This window comes from Pseudophryne corroboree, chromosome 1 (assembly GCF_028390025.1).
Source record: "Pseudophryne corroboree isolate aPseCor3 chromosome 1, aPseCor3.hap2, whole genome shotgun sequence".
NCBI lineage: Eukaryota > Metazoa > Chordata > Amphibia > Anura > Myobatrachidae > Pseudophryne > Pseudophryne corroboree.
The window spans coordinates 598,299,929-598,318,451 of record NC_086444.1 but is presented as its reverse complement, the minus strand read 5'-3'; the positions used below and the strand labels follow the sequence as shown (position 1 = coordinate 598,318,451).

Below are 18,523 nucleotides of genomic sequence, written 5' to 3'. Positions count from 1 at the left end.
AGGGCATTCGTCGGAAAAATCGCGGAGCCCGAAAACCGGGTCTGATATTTCCTTCCTTGCCCATCGCAGCGCCCCCTGGTGGGCTGAATCCGGTACTACGATTTGTGGAAGTCTTGCCGATGAGTGGAGACTGGCACCTCTCGGTCCGGGACAGGCTTCCAGGAGCCTGGGGAAAATCGGAGCATGTGGCGCAAAAGTGTCGCGCGCGCCGCCCGACACGTGACTCTAGTAAGAACCACCTCTCCGGATGTGTAATAGGAAGCACGTGCCGGGGCCTGGGCCCTCGATTCCCAGAACCCTGTATTCACGGTGGGCGTGGTCAGACAGAAAGCGCGGGCTTGGTACGGTGTGTGCGCCACAAACTCCGGAAGTGCTGGGTCTGCTGGTCGCAGTGAGGCAATGTACGGAACCGACGGCAGTGACGAAGACTATCTCCCCGACTCGTCAGAGTTGAGCAGCTCGGATGATAGTGGAGGGGAGGAGACGTCTTTTCACGGCAGGAAGGTTCTGGAAGTGTCCGGGGCTTGCTCCGCGGAGGCCGAACCAAGTCTCCATCCGGCCCGCGCAGTGTCGGTCCAGGTACTTACCCGAAAAGCAGATGGTTCGATTGCATGTAACAAGAAAAATTTCTGCCTGTGGTGCGAGAGGCCATTCTCAAAAATTGCGAGACATGTTCAAGCTGTCCACCACAATGAGCATGAGGTTGCAAGGGCACTCAGCTTTCCGAAGCGCTCCAGGGAAAGGACAGTGCAGCTAGACCTGATTCGCACCCGGGGAAACTTTGCCCATAATGTCGGGGTTCTCCGCGAGGGCAGCGGAGTCCTCCTACCGTGCAAGCAGCCGAAAGAAGCAACGGCTCCCCAAGATTTCATGCACTGTGTAAAATGTAAAGGGCTATTCTCCAGGAAGCACCTGTGGCGCCATGTGAAGAGGTGCCCGCTCCGCAAAAGTGTCAGCCCCAAACCTGGAAGAACCAGGGTGCAGGGTCTCTTCACTTACGCCACACCGCTCCCGAAAGATGTTGGCACTGGCCTCTGGAAGTTGCTGAGCGAAATGAATTATGATGATGTGGTACCGGTAATCAAAGGGGACCGCTGGATTATGCAGTTCGGTCAGCACCTCTATAACCGTCTGGGGTCTGATGTCAGCAAGCATGATTACATCCGTCAGAAGCTCAGAGAGGTGGGGCGGCTTCTGCTGAAGGCGATGAAGGTCACACCGTTGCGGTGTATGGAAGATTTCATTTGCCCACAGAATTTCCTGCAAGTGGTGCATGCTGTGAGGAGCCTGGCCGGTTACGATGACCGCACCAATACATATAAAATACCCTCGTTGGCTCTGAAGGTGGGACACAGCTTGCAGAAGATTTCAGCTATGGTGGAGTGTCAGGCACTGATGGAGGGCAGTGCCCTGACAGAGGAGCGTGCCCGAAACTTTCGGAAAATTTATGAGGCGAGGTGGAGCGAGCTAATCTCCACTGCTGCCCTGAAGACACTTCGAGAGATAAAATGGAATGCACCGCTGCTTCTGCCCTTCACTGATGATGTTAAGCGCTTGAACCTGTACCTCCTTGACCGTCAGCGAGAGTACATCGATGAGTTGTCCGCCCACCCTTCCAAACAGCAGTGGTCCATGTTGGCCAAAGTTACCCTCACGCAGCTGATTCTCTTCAACCGCAGGAGAGAAGGTGAGGTTTCCAAGATGCTGCTCTCCTCCTTCGATTTACGGCACACAGCCGATTTGCAGGGTGATGTGGCCCAGGCCCTGTCAGAGCTGGAGAAGGCACTCTGTCGTCACTTCTCCCGTATTGAGATTCCTGGGAAAAGAGGCAGGAAAGTCCCTGTCCTGCTATCCCCAAGCATGCAGAAAGCGATGGAGCTCCTCATAGAGAAGCGGACAGAATGTGGTGTGACCCCACACAATATCTACATGTTTGCTAGGCCAACAGCCATGTCCCATTATAGGGGATCCGACTGCATACGTCTCTACGCCCGGGAGTGTGGGGCCAAGCACCCCGAAGCATTATCTTCCACCCGCCTACGGAAGCATGTGGCTACACTTTCCAGAGTCCTCAACCTGAGCGATACAGAGATGGATCAGCTTGCTGATTTCCTTGGACATGATATTCGGGTGCACCGGCATTATTACCGCCTCCCGGAGGGTACCCTTCAACTGGCCAAGTTGAGCAAGCTGTTTCTGGCTCTCGAGCAAGGGAGAATGGCTGAATTCCGGGGCCACAATCTGGAAGAGATCTCCATTGATCCAAACGGTAGGTATCACTTGACAGTGTGGCTCCAGGGACTGACTGTCTAAGTGGGCTGGTGTGATCGGTTTCCCTGTCCTTCTCTATCCACAGAGCCGATCCAGGTGGTGAGCGATGACTCTGGGGATGAGCCAGAGAGTCAGGATACTGAGGTTCCCATGGGGCACATGGGAAAAGAAGCTGGCAGCGTGGTGTCGGCGGTGGATGGAGGTGCAGCTAAAGGTGGGTGTGACTGTCCATTCCATTTGAGATGCGTCCATGACTGGTGGTGGCGTTGCGTGGTGACTGACCTTTCTTCTCCCGCACAGGTGACAGAAGGGGTACCAAGCGCAATCCGTGGACCCCAGCAGAAGTGAAAGCTGTTGAACGTCGCATGATTCGGTTCATTCGCTCATTCAAGGTGCCGGGCAAGAATGACTGTGATGCGTGCCTAAGGGCAGAACGACAAGCGCTGAAGGCTCGGAACTGGCTCTCGGTTAAGTTTTACATTAAGAACCGAATTACTGCTGAAATGAGAAAGAACCTTTCCTGAATAAAATGTATCTGCTGCTGAATACACGTTTCCTCTATCTCTAATTAAACCCGAAAATAAATCAGTTATGTGGGGTGTCCTCATTAGGCCGGTATTCCTGAATAGGTCCCCATGAGGAAGGTTCCAGACATATGTCCCGATGAGGATAGAAAAACAAGTATGTGTGTGTGTGTGTGTGTGTGTGTGTGTGTGTGTAGATAGATAGATAGATAGATAGATAGATAGATAGATAGATAGATAGATAGGGGATGCAGTCAAGACACTGGAATCCCGACTGGCACAATCCCGACATATTCTCCCTCTGTGGGTGTCCATGACACCCACAGAGGGAGAATAAATTAGTGTGCCGAGCGTAGCACTCGCCCCCCTGTCAGGATTGTGCCAGTCGGAATTCCAGTGTCGGTATTCCGAGCGCTGGGATCCTGCCCGGTGGGATTTCGTACTGATCCCATAGATCGATAGATAGACCTTGTGCCTGCTAGGCCACACCCCTGGTATAAAATACAATGAAAATGCCAGATCCACATAAAATACATTTTAAAGCCAGAATCAACATAAAATACATTGAAAAAGACACTTCCACATAAAATAATTTAAAAATCCAGATCCACATAAAATATATTGAAAAAGCCATATTCACATAATACACTTCATCTCCTCCATGTGTCACTCCAGCCAGCTCCCCATGTGTCAATGTCAATGGATTCTCAGATATCCAGACGGAGTTGTATACATACTGCCTATTTGTATACACAGTTGATTATATAATAATAGCGATAAATGCTTAATATAACAACATCAAGTCTGTTGTAAGGTATGGACGGTATTGATTATAACACAGGCTCAATATCTATCTGATTAAAACGCTAACAGCTGATCTCAAATTAACAGCTGCACCGCCAATTACATCTATAGTGCACTAACAAACAACCTGCTTGAACTGTGGGATAAAATCCTCTACTTTAAATTCTTCCTTGCCTAAATTAACAGATGTATGTGGATTTCTCTGCTTACTAACAAAGGCTTATTGTGCTATATAGAAAATTTAAGGAATATACATCTTAATAGCCCTAATAGGAGAATTATAGAGATACAGGGCAATTGTTACTCTAGTTGGATATTTTGAATGTATTGTTTTTGTTGCAGAGATAATTTTAATATATATTTTTTAGATTAAAATTGGTACTGGCCGGTACCTTAGTGTGATATCTATATATATGTGTAGGTGAAAATCCTTTTATATCTGTATTCTATATATGAAATATAAAGTAAAGGCTATTTTTTCATACAATGTGAAAAGCGCTGTCTTATTGTTTGTTTTAGTTCTTTTATTTATATACTTTTAAAAAGCCTGTAACTGTGAAATATTAAAACCACATACAAGTGAAAAAACAATGTGTAACATACATTTTTTTAAAACACACACTGTACTCCATGTGTTGTGCAATGGATGTAAAGTTGATTCTGGGTACTATGACCTCCAATGGTATTCCGTGTGTTAATCAGAATGTTTATCCCAAGTAATTCCTATCAAAATATAGGTATCACATCATGTGTTTTTCAGTAATTGTCAGTAATCGTAGATACACTGAGTGCAATAATATATATGTCAGGTCCAGTTTAGTTTAAATCAGTCGGTGAGCAGCATAGTCTTATAATTTATTAGTGTACTCCAGAACTCTTTATGTAACACCTCATATTAGCAATCACATTATGTGGATTCACCAAATACGGAACGGGATTCCCTACACTGCTGTATGAATAGGCGGATAGTGCCAGCAGCAACTAATTCAAGGGCAATGCATATAGAACAGTGTATTTGATCTGGCAACGTTGACAGCGGTGACTGAGAACGTTTGCACACTGCCATTGCAATTGTATTTGTTCCAGCATCAGTCAATACAATAAGGAAATATAGAGAATAATCCACATTGTCTGGCAGCATTGACAGCAGAGACTGAGAATGTATGTCAACCACTATTGATAATATATTTGGGTGAAAACACATAATTGGTCAAAGTGGAGCAGTTAATAATACTGCTAATAGCAGCTATTAAAAACTACAAACAATTTATTTATCCACCAGATACAGTGGGGGACACTAGCCAGCAGTTTATTACTACTAAAAGAGTACTGGAGTACACTAATAAATTATAAGACTAAGGGGGCGTGGCCTGACGAGCAGGCGGGTCGGACGTGCCTGAGTGGAGCTCCATGTTAAAGTCCCACAAAGAGCCTTGTAAACCTCTGTTTTGGCTCGGATACACCACTCAGACTGCCCAGTAACTAATCCCCGTCACCTGGGGACTGTGCGTGGAGTCCCGTAGCGGGGGAGTCTCCTGCTTCCCTGTGGGTTGGGGCCTATGCGCTCTCTGGAGACCGGGGGTTTGATTTGTGAGGTGCTCGGGACCCGGAAGAACCCGGAGAGAGATTGGTCCTTTCGCTACCTGGCACTGGTGGATATCCTCTACGGCTACGTCTTCCGCAAGATGTGCTGACTGGACCGCGGGACCCGACCACGTAGCTGCAGTGTCGCATTGGAGGAGAGTGCAGCCGTATTAGATCCGGGTCTGTGCCGCTCCCGTCTCCCTCCTGCCATGGACCATGTTCACCGCCGCCCAGAGCTCCGGCCTGCTCGTGCCCACCTCAACAGCGGCTCAGCGGTGAGTCATATACACGCGGTGGGCGTGCCTCTGGTGGCTGGGTCGGGTGCTTGCCGGAGCTGCTGGGGGAGCGCTCGCTGTGGCGGGGAGTGGGGGGGGGGGGGCTCAGCGGCCCAGCTGATACACTTAACTATATAACGCTGTGTGATGGGGTCACGGCCCGGGCACGGCGGTAGATCCTCTGAGCTGCCACTCTATTTCCCGGACCGGGCTCTGGCGCCCGGTGCTGGAGCGGCTGCTCTCCTTGGCCCTGCTCTCCCCCATCCCCCTGACTACCCCTGCCGAAACTGGACGGACTTTTGGCTCTGGCTCCATACGGGCAGCGGTCTCTCTGATGCATCAGCACCCGGGCTCAACTGTCGCTGGGGGGCGCTCGGCGGATGCGGTGCATCTACCCCTCGACCACCATCTTTATACAGCCAGTATGTACGTTAGCAGGGAAAGGGGATACTACTGCACTAGCATATTATAGAAAAGTTCCAACTTAGAACAAAAGAAACCCCTAGTTATATTCTATATCAGATATTTGAATTATATAGGGGGTGCTGCCACTGAATATATTGTTGTCAATATATAGTTATGCACAAAAAGAAACAGAGAAGGATTGGACTTGAAGTGGCGCACTTAAACATTAAATTGATACATAAAATATAACTTTTATTAGAGTATATTTGTTAAAAAGACCTGTAGCTGTGAAATATTAAAACCAAAAACATATAAATTGACAAAACAAAGTGTGATATGTGTGAATAAAAACATATATAATATATTATAGGTAATATGACCCTTGAATCAAATTATATGTGTTGTTAGGCTGAGTGCCCAATGGCGCTTTGAAGTCACTGATCAGTTGTACTAGATAGGCTTACTGAGGGTACTGTAAAGTGCAATATTCCAATAGAAAGCTCCCCCTCAGTTTGGGCGCTGTGACCCCTCACTTATGTGCAATCATATGCTTGTACAGCTATGAGTCAGTGTTTATCCTCACTAGTGATCTCAATGTAATTAGCTGTTCTCAATCAATTTACAGCAGGTAATATCTGAAGTCAGTATCACTTTAAGTGAATAATCTGTTTGGGCGCTATGACCCCTCACTTATATGCATTCATATGCTTATACAGCTATGAATCCGTGTTTCTCCTCACTAGTGATCTCAATATAATTGGCTGTTCTTAATCACTTTACAGCAGATAATAACTGACGTCAGTGTCACTTTAAGTGAATGATAATTGGTGTTCACTTATATGCTTATACAGCTATAGATCAGTGCTTCTCCTCACTAGTGATCTCAATATAATTAGCTGTTCTCAGTCGATTTGCAGCAGGTAATTAATAAAGTCAATATCACTTTAAGTGAGTAATCACAATGTTCATTAGTGATATTGTTAATGAGAGACACTGTAATGTCCAAGAATGCATATAAACTCACAGTTTTCCACAATATTCACTACTATTATAGTGGAATATAGATCATAGCTGTGAGGCACAGGGTTTAGTGAGCTGTTTGAGTATTGCACTAATGCCGTACACTGGAACACTCCATCAGCTGTTAATAGCAATATATCCTAACTGGCTATTTTGTACTTATCAGCTGTGTGATGGAAACCTATATATCAAATAAACAGCATTTCTCAATGTAATTAGCTGTTCTCAATCAATTTACAGCAGGTAATAACTGAAGTCAGTATCCCTTTAAGTGAATAATCTGTTTGGGCGCTATGACCCCTCACTTACATGCATTCATGTGCTAATACAGCTATGAATCCGTGTTTCTCCTCACTAGTGATCTCAATATAATTGGCTGTTCTTAATCAATTTACAGCAGGTAATACCTGAAGTCAGTGTCACTTTAAGTGAATGATAATTGATGTTCACTTATATGCTTATACAGCTATAGATCAGTGCTTCTCCCCACTAGTGATCTCAATGTAATTAGCTGTTCTCAGTCGATTTACAGCAGGTAATTAATAAAGTCAATATCACTTTAAGTGAGTAATCACAATGTTCATTAGTGATATTGTTAATGAGAGACACTGTAATGTCCAAAAATGCATATAAACTGACAGTTTTCCACAATATTCACTACTATTATCGTGGAATATAGATCATAGCTGTAAGGCACAGGGTTTAGTGAGCTATTTGAGTATTGCACTAATGCCGTACACTGGAACACTCCATCAGCTGTTAATAGCAGTATATCCTAACTAGCTGTTTTGTAATTATCAGCTGTGTGATGGAAACCTATATATCAAATAAACAGCATTTAACCTGAGTAGCACATAAACACTGCTAGATAATTGTTCTATACTTATAAAGTAACAAGCAGTGCTGTAGAGATGTCTCAGCTGCTACATTAAGCAGTGTATCTTAGTCTTGCTACAATGTTGCTAGTACATGCAGCTTGCTGAGTCATATGTGGTTAAATAATCCTCTCAGTGCAGGAAAGCTTGTGAGCTCCATCAGTGTCATGAGGCATCACAATAGCTAGCTCAGCTTTAGTATAGATCTCGCTCTATTCCTAACAACACAATACATTTAGCACATTGTTATTATACACAACAGCACAGTGTGACTCGCCGACACGTGTTTCACAGTTAAGTTTTTTCAGGGCTAACCAGAATGCCTCCAATAGCCCTAATTTAACAGTACAGATATACCAATCGCGGGGCAGATTCCCGGTCACATGACTGGGCCATCCAATCACGTCGCGTCTCCTGTTAATGGGATTTGGACTGTGCTCAGTCTAATCATGTGACACCTATTAACCTATCAGAGAGCCCAAATTACGTGCACCAGAGATAGACATAATGTTAAATCTGTGTCTCTGATTCTGGGCTACGGTTCAAGTCATCTGACTGGTTAGATCCAATGGTATCATAATAATAGGTTCCTGAGAGTAATATTAAAGGGATACTCGGTGTTTCCAGTATGAGAGATAAACTTGAATATGCTTAGTAAGTAAGGTGAGTGTGTATTGGAAAAGTGATGTATAACAGTTGTCATTGGCAACCACATAATAGGAAAAACAACAAAATGAACACCTCAAACTGTGCAATGTGAAAATAAAATAAACAATAAAAATGTGAAAAACAGCTGAGTGGTATACTATGTGTGTCTGTGTCAGAATTTAATTTAATACAGTGAAAATAAGATAGTGACTGTATGTTATTTATGATGGTCATGTAAATATTTCATGGCCAAGAGTGTTTAGTATCTGGTGAGTGAACTGAAAATGGTGAAATTATAATGATGATTTGATCTAATAGTGACCCTCCAAATAAATGTGATTAAAAATATGTGATATGCATACAAATTGTACACTTATAAATATATTATGAAGGTGGTCCTACAAAATACTAATTCATGGAGTAGTTCCCAGCAATCTCATTATTATAATACATTTAATATGTTGAGCCACCTTATAATTGAGAGATATTGAGTCTACCTGTTGTGTATAAATATACCTACTATCTCATCCCACGGTAGCATCCCTTATCTTGTATCGTAGGAACCTATGGAACTGTTACGCACACCAGTGCTAACAGGAGTATACCGGTGTATGAACAGAGAGGGAAGCGAAGCAAACGAACTCACAGACAGTATAACATAACATACACAGGAGGTGATGGAATAACTAATAAACACAAAGTGAACGGAGAAGCCCAAAGGCTCAGGAATTGGGTGTCTCCCTAGTGTCAGGAATGCTCAGATGGAATAGAGCGGACAATGAAGCGATGTGTAGTGATTTAACATGTGGAGCACCTGAAATGATGTTGCTAAGAGCAACAGAAAAAACCCCAAAGGGTTACCAACGGGTGTGGGAATAAACTCCTTGGTCAGAGATAGAAATATAGACACAAGGAGAGTATCCACAATCCTAACCCCCACTTGCAGGGCACAGGTTCAGCTTACTCCCACTAAACTGACACCTGGACGCCCTGCACAGTGAGGGAGGATTAAGCAAGCAGGTCTGAGAGTACAGCCGCAAACCTGCTGGGTTCACAGAATAGCAAAAGAACCCCAGCAGGTCAAACAACTGACTCCAGTCTTACTGCTAGGTCCGGATTGGCAGAATGAAGTACCGAATCCCAAGGCCTATTCGCAGTAAGCAACAAGTAAATACAAAGTCACACAGTACTAGCTAACTCTCTGGAACTGACTAACAAACAAAGATTCAGCAGCATTTGCCTAGCCTGAGAGGATGGTTTATATAGCAGGTGCTGTCCACGCCCCACTCAGACCTCACAGACTGTGAGCACAAAACCAGCGCCGGATTCCCTGCCGTGCACAGAGCCTGTAACCACTACACAGTAAAAACCCGGACCGGAGTATAAGCTGCGCTCAGGTTACTTCGCTAACACTTGCCTCCCGGTTGCCATGGCGACGTGGCAGCACAGAGCAGGAGATCCTAATAGTACCCCCCCTCTGACGAGGGGTCAAAGAACCCCTACCACCGGGTTTATCGGGGAACTGCGAGAAGAAAGAGCGTATCAGTCTGGGGGCATGAAGATCACAACTGCGCACCCACGACCGCTCCTCCGGGCCATACCCCTTCCATTGCACCAAAAATGACAGCCGACCCCGAACCATCTTGGAGTCAAGAACCCTTTCAACCACAAACTCCCTCTGACCCCGTATCAGAAGAGGAGAAGGTTTTCCACTGGAAGAAGGATTACTAACCGCCAGTTTTAAAAGGGAACAATTAAATGTTTTATTGATACCCAATGAACGGGGCAGATCTAACTGAAATGCCACCGGATTGATAACCCTGGTGATCTTATAAGGGCCGATGAACCGGGGGCCAAACTTATGAGATGGCTGTCTCAACTTCAAATTCTTGGTGGACAACCAGACGAAGTCTCCTAATTTGAAGCTGCAGGGTCTTCTCCGCTTATCAAAAACCCTTTTGGTCACTAATGACACAGACACAAGGGCTTTCTTCACTTTCCTCCAAATACCCCTAAGGACCGAAACAACAGAGGAACCACCAGGCGTGGAATCCAGGGGGTCAAAAGAATTGGCCTTAGGATGATGCCCATACACACAAAGGAAGGGAGAGATCCCTGTAGCAGAGTGAGCCGCGTTGTTATAGGCAAACTCAACCCAGTCAGTATGACACTTGGAGACATAACACCTGAGGAACTGCTCCAAGGACTGGTTCACCCTCTCAGTCTGCCCATTAGACTGTGGATGGTAGCCTGACGACAAGCTCACAGAAATCTGGAGATCAGAACAAAATGCCCTCCAGAATTTGGCCACAAACTGGGATCCACGGTCAGAGACCACATCAAGTGGCAACCCGTGGAGGCGCACAACATGCTGCATAAATAACTCAGACAGGCGTCTGGCCGATGGCAACCCAACCAGTGGAACGAAATGCGCCATCTTCGAAAACCTGTCAACGACAACCCAAATGGCTGTCATCCCCGAGGATTTGGGCAAGTCCACCACAAAATCCATGGAAATGTGGGTCCATGGCTTAGACGGAATAGAGAGTGGATGTAATGGGCCGACAGGAACCCCTCTAGGAGTTTTATTTCGGGCACAAACGTCACATGCCCGAACCCACTGATCCACATCCCTAGCCACCGAGGGCCACCACACCGCCCTAGACAGCAACTCCCGAGTTCTGGCAATACCCGGATGCCCTGCCGACCTCTTGGCATGGAATTCCAGGAACACTCGCTGTCTTAACCTAGGAGGCACAAACAAGAGACCTACCGGAAGGTCTGGAGGAGCCTGCTCCTGTGCTCTAAGGACTAATGACAAGAGGTCCTGGGTAATGCCCACTTTAATACATGATGGGGACACAATGGGCAATGGCTCCTCGGTGGTCTCTTGAACTGGAGCAAAACTCCGCGAGAGCGCATCAGCCTTGATGTTTTTTGACCCAGGGCGATATGTTATCAAAAAATTAAAGCGAGCAAAAAACAAAGCCCATCGTGCCTGCCTGGCATTGAGCCGCTTCGCTGACTCTAAATATGCCAGATTCTTATGGTCGGTGAGAATCGAGACCACAAACTTAGCCCCCTCAAGCCAGTGTCTCCACTCCCCGAGTGCATCCTTTATAGCCAACAATTCCCGGTTACCCACATCATAATTCATCTCGGCAGACAAAAATTTACGAGAAAAGTAAGCACAGGGATGAAGGCGATTATCAGACACCCCCATCTGAGAGAGCACTGCCCCAATACCTATCTCAGAGGCATCCACTTCTACCACAAAAGGACGCTCTGGATCTGGGTGTTGCAGCACCTTGGCCGAGACAAATGCCCTTTTGAGACGGGCAAAGGCCGCTTTGGCCTCACAAGACCAGTGAGCAACATCCGCCCCTTTCTTAGTGAGTGCCACCAAGGGGGCCACTATAGACGAAAATCCAGCGATAAACCATCTATAAAAATTCACAAAGCCCAGAAAACGCTGAAGCGCCTTCAAACTAGTGGGCTGCACCCAATCCAGGACTGCCTGTACCTTAGAACCCTCCATTTGGAAACCTTCTGAGGAGATAATATACCCTAGAATTGCGATTTGTTGGACTTCAAACTCGCACTTCTCCAGCTTCGCCCCAAGCTGGTGGTCTCTGAGTTTCTGGAGGACTAAGCGTACATGCTTCCGATGTTCCTCCAGGGAATGAGAGAAGATTAGGATGTCATCTAGATAAACAACTAAGAATCTATCCAAATATTCCCTGAGCACATCGTTCATGAATTCCTGGAAGACTGCCGGGGCATTAGAGAGCCCAAAAGGCATCACCAAATATTCATAATGCCCTGAGTGGGTATTAAAGGCAGTCTTCCATTCATCCCCCTCTCTTATTCGGATTAGATTGTAAGCACCACGTAGGTCAATCTTAGAAAAAATGGTGGCAGTACGAAGCTGGTCAAACAAAACCGAAATGAGAGGCAGTGGGTACGAGTTTTTAATCGTGATACGGTTCAATTCCCTGAAGTCGATGCAGGGTCGCAACGAACCGTCCTTTTTACCCACGAAAAAGAACCCCGACCCAACTGGGGACTGTGAGGGTCTGATAAATCCCTTAGCCAAGTTCTCCTGAATGTACTCTGCCATAGCCTGAGTCTCAGGACGTGACAGGGAGTACAACCTGCTCTTGGGAAGCTTAGCATCCGGCAACAAATCAATGGCACAGTCATAGGGGCGATGGGGAGGTAGTACCTCTGCAACTTTTTTGGAGAACACATCCGCAAAATCTGCATAACATCCTGGCAATCCTGGCAAACTTAGCTGCGAGAGCCTGACTGGAAGGCTCAAGCAACTCCTGAAACAATCACTACCCCAACTAAGAATCTCCCCAGTGACCCAGTCAAATTGAGGGTTATGGGCCCTTAACCAGGGTAACCCCAAAACCAATGGGGCAAAAGAACAGACAGTCACATAAAAAGACAATTTTTCAGAGTGTGTGGCTCCAATAAACAAAGGAATTTGGCTGGTGCAGGAGGTAATTTTACCCTGGGACAATGGTTCCCCGTTTAACCCACAGATCTCAATCTCTGATGCCAAAGGTACTGAGGGAACAGAGTGTTCCAGGGCGAATTGACGGTCCATGAAAACCCCATCGGCCCCACTGTCAACAAAGGCCTCAGTCTTGACAGTTTGACCGAGGATCTCCAAAGTCACCGGAATGAGAAAAGTCTTTTTAGGAAATTCTGACTTCTGGCCTGACAGGATATTTCCCATCACCCTCAGGCCCTGAAGTTTTCCGGTTTTTCTGGGCATGATACTACAACATGACCTTTATTCCCACAGTACAAACACAGACCCTGCTGTCTCCTCCGCGTCTTCTCACGCGAGGAGAGGCGGGTAGCCCCAATCTGCATAGGCTCCTCGGAATATTCCTCAGAGTCTGAGGTTCCCTTGGGAAAAAAGGAAACTGCGGTCTCCCTTTCAAGCCTACGCTCTCTCAGCCGTCTATCCACCCAGATGGATAACTGCATGAGCTGATCTAAGCTATCAGGCGAGGGATATTGTACCAGTTGGTCCTTTATCTGGTCAGAAAGGCCCCTTCGGTACTGGTTTCTCAGGGCTGGGTCATTCCACTGGGTATCATGAGCCAACCTCCAAAACTCCGTACTATAAACCTCAGCTGGCCGTCGCCCTTGCTTAAGAACCGTAATCTGAGCCTCGGCTGAAGCCATCTTGTCAGGGTCATCATACAAATTGCCCAGTGCCGTAAAAAAAAGCATCAACACTTTTAAGCGACGGACAGTCAGGCTGTAACCCATATGCCCAGACCTGTGGGTCTCCTTGTAGCAAGGAAATCACCATGCCCACCCGCTGAATCTCCGACCCAGAAGACTGGGGCCTAAGCCTGAAATATAGCTTACAGCTCTCCTTGAAACAAAAGAACTGCGAGCGATCTCCAGAAAAACAATCCGGGAGATTTACTTTCGGCTCCTTAACCCCTGAACTTGCTGCTGCGGGAGCTCCGCTAGCGGCCTGCGGGGTGTTCATTTTAATGGACATCTCATTAAATTGTCGAGTCAGGACCTGCACTTGATCGACCACCTGTTGCAAAGTATTTTGAGGGGTATGCTCCATATTCCCACAAAATTTCAACAGGAGTAAGGCTGCTGAATATGTTACACACACCAGTGCTAACAGGAGTATACCGGTGTATGAACAGAGAGGGAAGCGAAGCAAACGAACTCACAGACAGTATAACATAACATACACAGGAGGTGATGGAATAACTAATAAACACAAAGTGAACGGAGAAGCCCAAAGGCTCAGGAATTGGGTGTCTCCCTAGTGTCAGGAATGCTCAGATGGAATAGAGCGGACAATGAAGCGATGTGTAGTGATTTAACATGTGGAGCACCTGAAATGATGTTGCTAAGAGCAACAGAAAAAACCCCAAAGGGTTACCAACGGGTGTGGGAATAAACTCCTTGGTCAGAGATAGAAATATAGACACAAGGAGAGTATCCACAATCCTAACCCCCACTTGCAGGGCACAGGTTCAGCTTACTGCCACTAAACTGACACCTGGACGCCCTGCACAGTGAGGGAGGATTAAGCAAGCAGGTCTGAGAGTACAGCCGCAAACCTGCTGGGTTCACAGAATAGCAAAAGAACCCCAGCAGGTCAAACAACTGACTCCAGTCTTACTGCTAGGTCCGGATTGGCAGAATGAAGTACCGAATCCCAAGGCCTATTCGCAGTAAGCAACAAGTAAATACAAAGTCACACAGTACTAGCTAACTCTCTGGAACTGACTAACAAACAAAGATTCAGCAGCATTTGCCTAGCCTGAGAGGATGGTTTATATAGCAGGTGCTGTCCACGCCCCACTCAGACCTCACAGACTGTGAGCACAAAACCAGCGCCGGATTCCCTGCCGTGCACAGAGCCTGTAACCACTACACAGTAAAAACCCGGACTGGAGTATAAGCTGCGCTCAGGTTACTTCGCTAACACTTGCCTCCCGGTTGCCATGGCGACGTGGCAGCACAGAGCAGGAGATCCTAACAGGAACCTATTCCTCTCAGTATGATTGGATGTACACATCCCTAATTTTCTCAGATGTATTTTCCCATATTATTCCCAAATCTGTGTATATCTCCTTGTCCCCATTATTCCTGGTGTAGTTGTCTCTTTTTAAATTCGAGGTATCTGTTCAAGACGGTAAGTATAATTTCTCCTATATACTCATTATTCCAACATAAATAACCAATGGATCACATATGGATTATTTGTTTTGCTTGTTGTTTGTCACCTAGTTTATCGTAGGCCCATCTAGATAATTTACACTGAAGTACCCTATGGGATCAATAAAATCATAAATCTTCATCACAGAGCAATAATTTACGTCAAGGTTAGGACATACAGTCTTTTAATAGTCCAATTTTCAAGATGTTAAATCAGGATCTTATGAAGTGTAATACATTGGTATTCTTCATACTTTTGGGGATGAAAGGGTCTGTAACCCCCTTACTCAGGGAACAGGTCCACTCAACCCTTAATCAAAAAATTCTTCCCCATGTCACACCTACGAACTTCCTTTATGCTTCCCCATCAATTAGGTATAGGGAGCCAAAAAGTAACAAAAAATGTCCCAAATTTTCCTTCACAAGGTAAGTGATGGTGCTTATCACACTCAGCACCCCTAGAGGAATGGCAAATAACTGTTGTGTTCGTTCATGCCCAGTGGTTGCATACTGTCCATGAGGAAGATTACCTTGGTCTCTAATTTGAGCAGTTCATTATCAAGGTCACCTCCCCTGATACCCAGTAGTATATTTTGCATGCCAAAAGCTTTTAAACAACCAGTTTCACATCCATGGTAATGTAGGAAGTGTTTGGCCACTGGTGTTAATGTTTTGAATCTCCTCGCGTCTTGTTTGGCATTTTTAATGCTGTTGGCGTGCTCCAGGATCCGTACCTTTAGCGGACGTATGGTTTTACCAATATATCTCTTTCCACATGGGCATTCGAGATGCTATACAACACCCATGGTAGTACAACTGATAAAATTTAGAATAGTCCATTTCTTACCAAATTTATCTGTATAATATTGTTTGGGTGTCATGTATTTGCAAGCTTTGCATCTGCCGCATTGGTAGGATCCTTTTTTGTTATATAGTGATCTAGTGGGAACTGAGAGGTGACTCTGGACAACTAGATCACGTAAATTTGTTGATCTCCTCCAGCTGCTCTGCACTTTACTCGGTAACACTTGCCTAAGGACCTCATCTGTCTGTAAAATGGGCCAATGTTTCTGTAAGATCCCATTAATTACTTTCCACTGTGGGCTAAAAGTACCTATATACCGTACCGATTCTTCTTTCTGAGATTTTATTTTAGGGGTCAGTAAAGACTCACGTGTGTATAATTCAACGCTTTTCACGGCAGATTTTATGGTCTTATTACTGTACCCACGTTTCTTAAGACGTTCACATACCTGTTTCTCACGTGTTAGGTATATCTTCTCAACAGAACAGTTCCTTTTAGTTCTGAGTAATTCGCCTTTTAGGATTGCTTTAATGGTTGCAGGAAGATGCGAGCTGTTGGAATGCAGGATACTGTTAGTTGCAGTTTTTTTCTGAAAGATATCTGTGCTGATTTTTCCATCCATCTCTACCCTAATGCATAGATCCAGAAAGTGAATTTCCTTCTGGTCTTTTTCACCAGTAAGTTTCAAATTCAAATCATTCTGGTTCAGGATGGCAATGAATTCTTCCAGAAGTGTTGCCTCCGCCTCCCAGATGATCAGGACATCATCTATATACCGTAGGTATAATAGAATGTGTTGTGTGTATTTTTCCAGTGCATCGTTGAACACATGTTCCTTCTCCCACCACCCCAGGTAGAGGTTAGCATACGATGGGGCACAAGCTGTCCCCATCGCTGTCCCTCTAACCTGGAGGTAGAATTTTTCTTGGCTGATGAAATAATTTTTAGTCAATATGAATTCGAGAAGGGAGAAAGTTATTGAATTCATGGTGTGTGTTTGTGTCCAAAGAATATCGAACGGCTGCCAATACCCTCTTATGGTCGATGCTGGTGTACAGACTTTCGACATCGTAGGTGGCTAGCCATGTGCCCTGACTCACTGTCATGTCCTGTAGTTTATTCAACACATCCATGGTGTCCCTGGTGTAGGAAGGCAGAGCCAGCACATGATGTCTAAGATATTGGTCGACATATGTGCTGGCCTTTTCTGTCAAACTCCCAACACCAGAGACAATTGGTCTACCAGGGGGGACTTTGTCATTTTTATGCACCTTTGGCAATAGGTAAAGGGTAGCAATTTTTGGATTTTCCACTCTGAGATAATCAAAGTCTTTTTTCTTTATAACCCTATTCTGATGTGCTGCTGAAATAATGGAGTTGTATAAGTGCAGAAAATTGCTAGTTGGATTAAAGATTAATGTTTTGTAACAATTCTGATCACTTAATTGTTTCCTCAATTTCATTGTGTACATAGAGAGAGAGGCCAGAGCACAATGTTGCCCCCTTTATCAGAGGGCTTAATAATAGTATCCTGCCATTTCATGATTTCCTGCAACGCAATTCGTTCTCCTTTTGTGAGATTATCTGTGTGTGATTGAATCTGTCGTTCTCGTGCAAACATATAATCTAGATCATGGGATACAAGATCATAAAATACCTTTGCTGAGGGAGAAAGTTTAATTTCAGGAAAGAAGGTGGATTTGGTTTTAATCCTTTATACAGCCACCCTGTGAACGGCACTGCTGCTGTCCCTCAAGTGGCGGACGCTTCCCCTGGAGCGGATCCCTCCCTATTTGCCAAGCTGTGGATGAGCCCCGACCTCCTCTTTTTTAATTGACACACATTGAGTGTGACGTGTGGTGTTGTTAAAGGAGGCCATGAAGCCTCCCCTCCGGTGGGTGGTGGGTCCTGCACATGGGATGCTCTCCCTGGCTCTCCCCACCCTCACTAGCATTGAGCACCCCCAGTGGTCCTTACATGTATATTTGTAGCGCACATCTGGGCCTCCTCTGTCCCTTGACCGGCCATTCTCCTGCAAATCGCCTCACCGATATACCTATTACACGGGAAAGGCTCTCAGAAAGCTCCTTCGGGACTGTGATTTCCTTTTCTTTCAAGATGTCATAAATATCTCAATACTAGGCCCTTACATTTTTATTTGCGACACACGGATCCCTACCTAAGTTCCTGAGGTCTTGCCATTTCAATACTATGCCCTGTAAAGTGAAAAAGGTCTCCATCGCAACGACTCCTGCCATGTTAGGGATTGGTGCAGGAAAGAAGGGTTTGTGTTCCTAGAACACTGGGCGGACTTCTCAGTCAGGCGCCATATTTTTTGTCGTGGATTGTACCTGAATGAGGAGGGGGCAGCGGTGCTGGGGGGAAGGATGGTTAGAAGGTTGGAGGAGATTTTAAACTAGGTGTCTGGGGGGAGGGTTTAGCAAGATATCACGGGTCATTCAGTAAGAATAGCAGGGGTGGCATTAGTGAATAAAATGGGGGAGGAGTAGGGGAGAGGAATAGAGCAGACAGCAAGGGTAGTAACATGGGAACTAAAAAGGGTTTTAGAATAACAGTAACCAATGACAATTGCGG

At 45.7% G+C, this 18,523-nt stretch overlaps 1 long non-coding RNA gene across 5 annotated transcripts in view; it reads right to left on the bottom strand.

Moving 5' to 3' along the window:
• Nucleotides 1–18,523, bottom strand: part of LOC134901380 (uncharacterized) — a 95,574-nt gene that overhangs the window by 30,498 nt on the left and 46,553 nt on the right. The window contains exon 2 of one of the 5 annotated variants that reach the window (XR_010174893.1): nucleotides 16,377–16,479. The exons of the other annotated variants lie outside the window; for them this stretch is intronic. This is a non-coding gene — a long non-coding RNA (uncharacterized LOC134901380). The remainder of the gene's footprint in view (nucleotides 1–16,376; nucleotides 16,480–18,523) is intronic. 5 annotated transcript variants of the gene reach the window in all.